The 8,488-nt window shown below is 38.4% G+C and overlaps 1 pseudogene; it reads right to left on the reverse strand.

Annotated features, from left to right (window-relative positions):
* Positions 1 to 5,532: 5,532 nt before the first annotated feature.
* Positions 5,533 to 6,477, reverse strand: LOC118857378 (annotated as a pseudogene).
* Between the last annotated feature and the right edge of the window lie 2,011 nt (positions 6,478 to 8,488).

The raw sequence follows: 8,488 nt of genomic DNA on the forward strand, positions 1-8,488 counted from the left end.
TCCTGGAGGTCTCTTGTTTTTCCAATGAGATATTTCACATTGTCTTCTATTCTTTCATTATTTTGGTTTTGTTTTATAAGTTCTTAACTTTTCATAGAATCATTAGTTTCCATTTGCTCTATTCCAATTTTTAAGGAATTATTATCTTCAGTGAACTTTTGGACCTCCTTTTCCATTTGGCCAATTCTGCTTTTAAAGGGCTTCTCCTCCTCAGCTTCTGGGACCTCTTTTGCCATTTGGGTAGGTCTATTTTTAAGGTGTTATTTTCTTCAATATTTTGGGAGTCTCCTTTAGAAAGCTGTTGACTCATTTTTCATGATTGTCTTGCATTACTCTCATTTATTTTCCCAGTTTTTCCTCTACTTCTCTAACTTGATTTTCAAACTCCTTTTTGAGCTCTTCCATGGCCTGCAACCAATTCGTATTTTTCTTGGAGGCTCTGGATGTAGGAACTTTGACTTTGTTGTCTTCTTTGTACGTTTTTATCTTTCCTGTCACCAAAGTATGATTCTATAGTCTTAATTTTTTTCCACTGTTTGCTCATTTTCCCAGCCAATTACTTCACTTTTCAGCTCTTTGTTAAGGTATGTCTCTGCTTCCAGACTGGAGAGTCCAGCATCCCAAGCTTCAGGGGTTTTGTCCACATATTTTCAGAGATATTTCTAGGGAATTGCAAATTTTTAGTTCTTCCAAGATTGTATGATAAAAAGAGATAAAAATATGTTCATTACTTTCCTGGTCTGGGCTGTGGTCTGTAAGTGACCATAAGCACTCTTTTTTTTGCCTTGGAACTGTGAGGAGGATTTCCTCTCCCCAGTCACCACAAGCTCTGCCACTCCAGCCCAAGAACTGCCACCCAGGACTGTTACCCAGATCCAAGCAAAGACAAAGGAAGAGAATCCTGCATCAGCACCAGCAAAGAGATCCCTGAAATCCCCCTCTGACCACCTGCTTGATCCTCATATTATCTGTGGGCCATGAGCTCCAGAAGCAGCTACTGCTGCCACTGCTGCTCCTGCCACCACTGCCCTCAGGCTAGGGATGAGGCCAGACCCCACTCCTTTCTCATCTAGGTCAGACAGACCTTTTCTGATGACCTTCTAAATTGTCATTGGCAATTATGGGTTGAGAAGCCTGGAAACCACCACAGCTGCCAGTGATTCAGTCCCCTGAGGCCTACTCCCAGTTTGCTGAGGCCCAGTCTGTGCCAGCACAGCACAGAATGAGCTCCTCTCTCAGACTGCCACAACAGATCTTTCCTGTTCACCTTCAAAGCTTTCTTGGGCTAGATATTTGTTTTACTCTGTCATTTTATGGGCTCTGCTGCTCTGGAATTTGTTTAGAGTAATTCTTTACAGGTATTTAGAGGGGTTTGCAGGAGACCTCAAGGAAGTCCCTGCTTTCACTCTGCCATATTGGCTCCACCCCTCTACCTGTTCTTTCCCTTCTCTCTTATGCCTATGGGTGTGTGCCATCTCCATTTATACTGATCGATGTTTAGGCACTGGACCCAGATGGCTCAGGAGGAGATAGTGGGCCTGGTGACTTTGCATATTCCTTCCCCAATTAAATCCAGTTCACTTGAAAGTCATGGCATCATCTTCCTGATGCCCTCTTTGAGAATGAAGGACAAAGAACAACCTGTGAGTAGTATCAAATGTCCTACTGGTGACCTAACTAGCCAGTCCCAGTTGGGCAACACAGGTTCTTCCTTCCTTTCTTCCTTTCTTCATTCATTCCTTTTCCTTTCTCCTCTCCTCACCTCTCCTTTCCTCCTTCTTTTCCCTCTGTCCACAAAGGGTTGCACCCTTGCCTGTGGGTTCTCTACCAGAGAATATAAATTTGATAGCTAAAACCTCATAAGAAATCTTGCAGTTTATGGGCTAGATTTTCTTCTTTTCTTTTTTTAATGTTTTTTTTATGCCATGCACACAGCAGAACATGAGAGGATTCAATAAAAAGCTATAAATTTCCATTTCATGAAAATAAATATTACAGATTGTTTTCAAAGCTGTCAAGCTGTTCTTTGGTTCCTTGTAGGTTTTCTTTTGTTCTCTGCTGTGCACTTTTAACTTTTTTCCCCTCCCTCCCAATGCTACAATTAAACCCAGATAGCTATAGACATGTCTCTATGTACACACACACATATAGATATATATGTGCATATACATGCATAGCTATAATGAAACACATATACACATATGCATTCATACATGTAAGATCATACTGTGCTTATTTTCACTTGTTATCTGTTTCTTTGAAGGTAGATGCAATCTCGTTTCATAAGTCTAAGTCTTTCCATGCTTTTTCTAAATCAAGCAGCTCATCATTTCCTATACAACTGCATTATTACAACCCAATCACGTTCTGAGAGATTGTGTATAAAAATTTTTTTCCCTAACTTTCTTAATTCCTTTTATTTTTCACTGCATAGGTTTAATTCATACAAGAAAATTTTAATTTAAAATTATCAGAAAAATCCATTTTACACTTCAACAATACTCTCATTTTATAATATAGTATAAGGTGGGATACTACTGAATCTGCTTCCTTTATATCTTTTTCCCCTGGTTTCTTTGAAATTCCTGACCTTTTGTTCTTTTAAATGAACTTTGTTATTAGTTTTCTAACTCATTATGATTTTTTAAATACTTTAATTGGGGTAGCATTACAATTGAACATAGACCTCATGTGTATCATTATGCAAAACCCTTCCACAATACTCATGTTGTGAAAGACTAACTATATTTTGCTCCTTCCTATCCTATCCCCCTTTATTCAATTTTCTCCCTTGACCCTGTCCCTTTTCAAATGTTTTTGCTTTTGATTACCTTCTCCCCCTATCTGGCCTCCCTTCTATAATCCCCCCTTTTTTACCTCCTCCCTCCTTCTTTCCTATGGGGTAAGATACCCAATTGAGTGTGTATGTTATTCCCTCCTCAGGTAAAATCCAATGAGAGTATGATTCACTCATTCCCCCACACTTGACCCCTCTTCCCTTCCTACAGAACTGCTTTTTCTTGCCACTTTTATGTGAGATGATTTACCCGATTCTATCTTTCTTTTTCTCCCTCTCTCAATATATTCCTCTCTCATCCCTTAATTTGATTCTTTTTTGATATCATCCCTTCTTATTCAACTCACCTGTGCCAAACATATATATACATGCATATATATATATATATACATATATATATATGTGTGTGTGTGTGTGTGTGTGTGTGTGTATTATATATATATATATATATATATATATATATATATGTGTGTGTGTGTGTGTGTGTGTGTGTGTGTGTATACATTGTATACATTCCTACATGGAAAGATGATATTTGTAACTCATGAGACTTTTCTCCATATGAGGGTAGTTGAAGGGAAGTCACAAGGAAAAAGAGAGCCTTACTCTCATAGGATTTGACTTGAGGAGAGAATAACATATACACTCAATTGGGTATGTAAACCTGTACACTACAGGAAAGTGGGGGGAAGGGGATAAGAGAAGGGGCATAATACAAGGGACACCAGACTGGAGGAAGGGATAAATAGAATGCATACGGTCCTGGGTTGGGGGAGGGGAGAGATTGGGAGAAAATTTGGAATTCAAAATCTTGTGGAAGTGAATGTCAAAAACTGAAAATAAATAAATTTAATTAAAAAGATCTTTGTAATTGATTTTGTGACATGGGAGACACTAGCACAGAACCTCTCGGCATGGCATGCCCACATTAGAGAAGAAGCTGTGCTCTACGAGCAAAGCAGAATTGAAGTAACTGAAAAGAAACAAGAGCTACACAGATTTGGAGAATCCACCCCAAATGTTCACATAGACTATTTGTGCCTGACTTGTGGTCTAACATTCCAATCTCATATTGATGTGATCAGCCACAATGGCACACCCTGTAACTTGACTGTAGTATAGTGGTGTCATTTTGGTCCTCTTCAAGAAGAAGGACACCAATTGGTGAAGGAGTTTAATCATCATAGTAACAGTAAAATCCTTTATTCCTTCTGGAGATCACAATATTACCAGGACCCATTTAACTCTCAAAGACAGATATCAGTATCCCTTAAATTACTATGTTTCCAGGTTGGCCGTTGCTACAAAAGTGTTATCAGAGTGAATTAGTGACGCTGTTTTATCTTGTTCACAATAACCACTTGTATTCAAATATTATTACATTTTTTCCAAGACATTTTCACTTTAATGACATTGTGTTAGAAGCAGAGTGGTATCATGGTTAGAAAACTGGACTTGGATACAGAAAGGAATAAGTTCAAATGCTGCATCTGACACATACTCTGCAAACATGGGTAAGTTGATTTACCGCGTAGGTCCTCAAGAAACTGTCTAAAATTATGACTTAATAAACAAGTTGCCAGTCTGGATTGGTGGAAGGGATTTCTACAACAGATGTTACTAGCATAAAATCACATGTCTATATCAAAATTAAAAAATAAAGAAATGAAACAATTTGGGCTTCACAAGGGGCTTTAAACTAAAGATAACAAATACTAGTATTCTAATTTTACATGTGAGTAAACTGAGCTACTTAGATACTGATTTTGAGGGGTTTCACAACTAATTACTCTAGCAATTAGGAACTCCTGACTGAGTTTTTGGTAGTTTGTTTTATTTTATGGCAGATGCAATTGTCCTGACTGGAATGGAAAAACAGATACTTTCGTCAAAGACAATACTTTTTTTAAAAATAGAAAATAAATTACATTTTATTGGGAACAGAATTAGAATGAAGACTATTATCCTAAAGAAGGAAATTCAGGGTTTTGCTGAGAGAGAGAGAGAGAGAGAGAGAGAGAGAGAGAGAGTGAAAGAGAGAGAGAGAGAGAGAGAGAGAGGGAGAGAGAGAGAGAGAGAGAACATAAGCTAAGTGCTACTAGGAAGATAGCCCCTGCCTTCAAGGAGCTTACATTCTAATGGGATGCTAAAAAAACAGAAGATGGTACCCATTGCAGGGGTTGTGAGGAGAGGGCACAGTGAGGAAATTGTAAGAAATTGGAGAAAATGGTAATGACAAGGATACATAATTACTGGCAAGATTCGGCAAGATTAGGCAAAAGATCACCTAGCAAAGTGGGTGAAATCTGGGGGGAAAGTCCAAATTTCATTTATGATAAGAGGTAAATTGGTCCTTTTTTGCCTTTAGTTTGCATATCACCCTACAGGAAGCCATTATTGTAGTCACAGAAAGCAAGAAATTTTTATCTTGGTTGCTATAGAGAAAGCCAAATTCTCCATCTATGACTAAATTCATTTAAAATCTCTCTTTTCTACCTGTTTATGACACTTTGATATCTTCTAATCAAAAGACAGGAAGGATACTTATTAGCAATTGAGGTTTTATGATATTTTAATAACTTTAAGTTAAGCATTCCAGTTAAGCTTAAAGAAGCAATGTAATTCCCCAACTGAAGGGAAATAAAATCAGCAAGGACCTGTCCTTGTTTGGTGGTCCTAGAGAAATATGGAAATGTATGGTGAAGTACTGGAAAAAGTATTCGCTGACTCTTAGTTTATGTTTCTTTAGAAGATTGTTTTTGAGACAGCAACCTTCTCACTGCCCCCTTAACATCTTTGTTCCTCAAGGTGTATATCACTGGGTTAAGAGTTGGGGTTACCACAGTATAGAAAAGTGTAAGGAACTTGCTTTGATTCTGAGTATATTTATTCTTGGGCTGAATGTAGACAACAAGTATGGTTCCAAAAAATAAAATTACCACCAACAAATGAGAAGCACAAGTCCCCCAAACCTTCTGCCACCCTCCAGTTGACTTTATCCTCAATGTGGTTCTAGCTATTTATCCATAGGAGATCAGGATAAAACCCAGGGGCATTATAACATAAAGGATACTGGCTATGCAAAGCTCAGTCTCTAAGAAGGTGGTGTCTACAGCAGCAATTTTAATCAAAGCTGGCTCCTCACACATGAAATCATCCACCCTGTGGTGACTGCAAAGAGGCAATTGGAAAGTCAATATTGACTGAACCAAGGACTCTATGAAGCCACTGGCCCAGATCACAGCTGCCAATTGTTTGAGAAGCCTTGGGTGCATAATAATGGCATAGTGAAGGGGCCGGCAGATGGCAATGTAGCGATCATAAGCCATGACAGTCAAGAGAACACATTCAGTGGAACCCAGCCCCAGAGCCATAAACAACTGAATCACACAACCAATGTAAGTGACGCTCTTATCAGGACCCCCAAGGTTCCATAGCATCTGAGGGATAATGCTGGTGGTGAAGCAGAGATCCAGGAAGGAAAGATTGGAGAGGAAAAAATACATGGGGGTGTGGAGTTTAGGGTCCAGGTAAGATACCAGAATGATGGTTGTGTTCCCCACCAGGGTCAAGATGTAAAAGATGGAGATGGCAAAAAGCAGGACCATTTCCAGTTGGGGCTGGTCAGAGAAACCCAATAGGATGAAGCCTGCTGGGCTGCTCTCATTGGTCCTTTCCATTTTCTCTTAACTGTGAGTCTCCTCCTATTCATCATTCCCATGTGTCATCCTGTAACAAGGGTTTCAGAAAGTTTCAGTGATAGGTAGTAATTGTACCTGCATGTTAATGGATCGGTGGCTAAATAAACAGATAGGAGATTAGAAATCAAGATTATATACATAGACCTGAAAGTAGATGGAAACTAAATACATCACTGAATGGATAGGATGCAGAGAGCTCTTAGCCAGAGTGAGATGTGTAGAAAGAGCTTCCAAGGCACAGGAAACAACTCAATTCAACAAACTATTTTTTCATTAAACAGTTTCTATATCTTATAATAAGGAGGGAGGGAAAAGCAGAAAAGGAGGGAAAGCACTGCAGCATAAAATGCTAAACAAAATCATTGACATAACCCATATACCAAATGAAAGATATAGTGAGATACTCAGGCACAGGGACTAAGCCTGTGGCTTCTCCGGTAATCCGGAGTGAAGAAATTCCCTCTACTACTGTAAGTCACCATGTTTTTAATTTAAAACACACTCTAGAACCCTAGAGATTAATTGACTTGACATGAATTAAACAACCAATGTATGTCAAATGCAGGAATCAACCTAATCTTCCTGGTTTTGAAGCTAGGCTACCCTCAATGGCATAGTTACCTCAGGAAATGGACATGTTGACCAAAAGATAAATTCATAAAAATAGCAATACCTATTGTTAGTTATGCAGAGATTGTTAAACAAAGAAAATTGTGTAAAATTTATAAAGAAATGGAGTCTTTGAGAGGTAGAGATAGAGGAAAAAATAAAGGAGGGTGATAGACAAAGTCATTGCAATCATTATCATTATTATTATTATACCTAGAATCACAGACTCTCAAAAGTGGAAGGTATCTAGAAATAATTTACTACAACTAATACCTGAATAAGGAAACTTCCAAATATATACCCAATAAGTCCTTCATTCCACCACTGAATGACTAATTGCTTGCAAGTTTTTTGTTTTGGAGCATAAATCCCCCTCTCCAATTTCCTATCATTGCTCTTAGTTCTGCTATCTGGGACCAAGCATATTGGGTCTTACCTCTCTTCCAAATGACATCTCTCTCAACATTGGAGAAAGTTATAATGTCCTCCAACATCAGTTTTCCAAGCCAAAAATTCACTGTTCTCTCAAATGATTCTCTTATGGTATCAGTTCTATCCTGCTTACAATCAGTCATTTTTCTTTTTTTTTTTATTTTTATTTTTTTTCAATATTTTTTTATTTATATTTTTTTTACTTTTTTTTTATTTTTAGTTTACAACACACGGTTCTACATAATTTTGAGATCCAGATTTTCTCCCCTCCCTCCGCCTCCCTCCCCAAGACAGCATGGAATCTCATATAACTACCATGTATAACTTCGCATTGAATTAATTTATACACTAGACAAGTTGTGGAGAAGAATTATGACCAATGGAGTGAATCATGAGAAAGAAGACAGAAACAAAAAAAAAACCCCAAAAACAAAAACAAAAGAGAAGAAAAAAGGTGAGCATGAAGTGCGCCTCAATCTGCATTCAAACTTCACAGTTCTTTCTCTGGATGAAGATAGCATTCTCCATCGTGAGTCCCCTGGAGTTGTCCTTGCACCTTACGTTGCTGAGAAGAGTGAAGTATGTCAGGGTTGGTCCTCACAGAATCCATATATCTGTGGTTGTGTGCAATGTTCTCCTGGCTCTGCTCCGCTCACTCAGCATTATATCGTGCAGGTTTTTCCAGATTGTTACGAAGTCCGTATCTAGCCATTTCTTAGGGCACAATAGTATTCCATTACCTTCATATACCACAGCTTGTTCAGCCATTCCCCAATTGATGGGCATCCCTTTGATTTCCATTTCTTGGCTACCACAAAAAGAGCCTCTATAAATATTTTTGTACATATGGGTCCTTTTCCCGCTTGTGTGATTTGTTTGGGGTACAACCCTAGAAGTGGTATTGCTGGGTCAAAGGGTATGAACATTTCTATAGCCCTTTGGGCATAGT

Source organism: Trichosurus vulpecula, chromosome 7, assembly GCF_011100635.1.
Source record: "Trichosurus vulpecula isolate mTriVul1 chromosome 7, mTriVul1.pri, whole genome shotgun sequence".
Lineage (NCBI taxonomy): Eukaryota > Metazoa > Chordata > Mammalia > Diprotodontia > Phalangeridae > Trichosurus > Trichosurus vulpecula.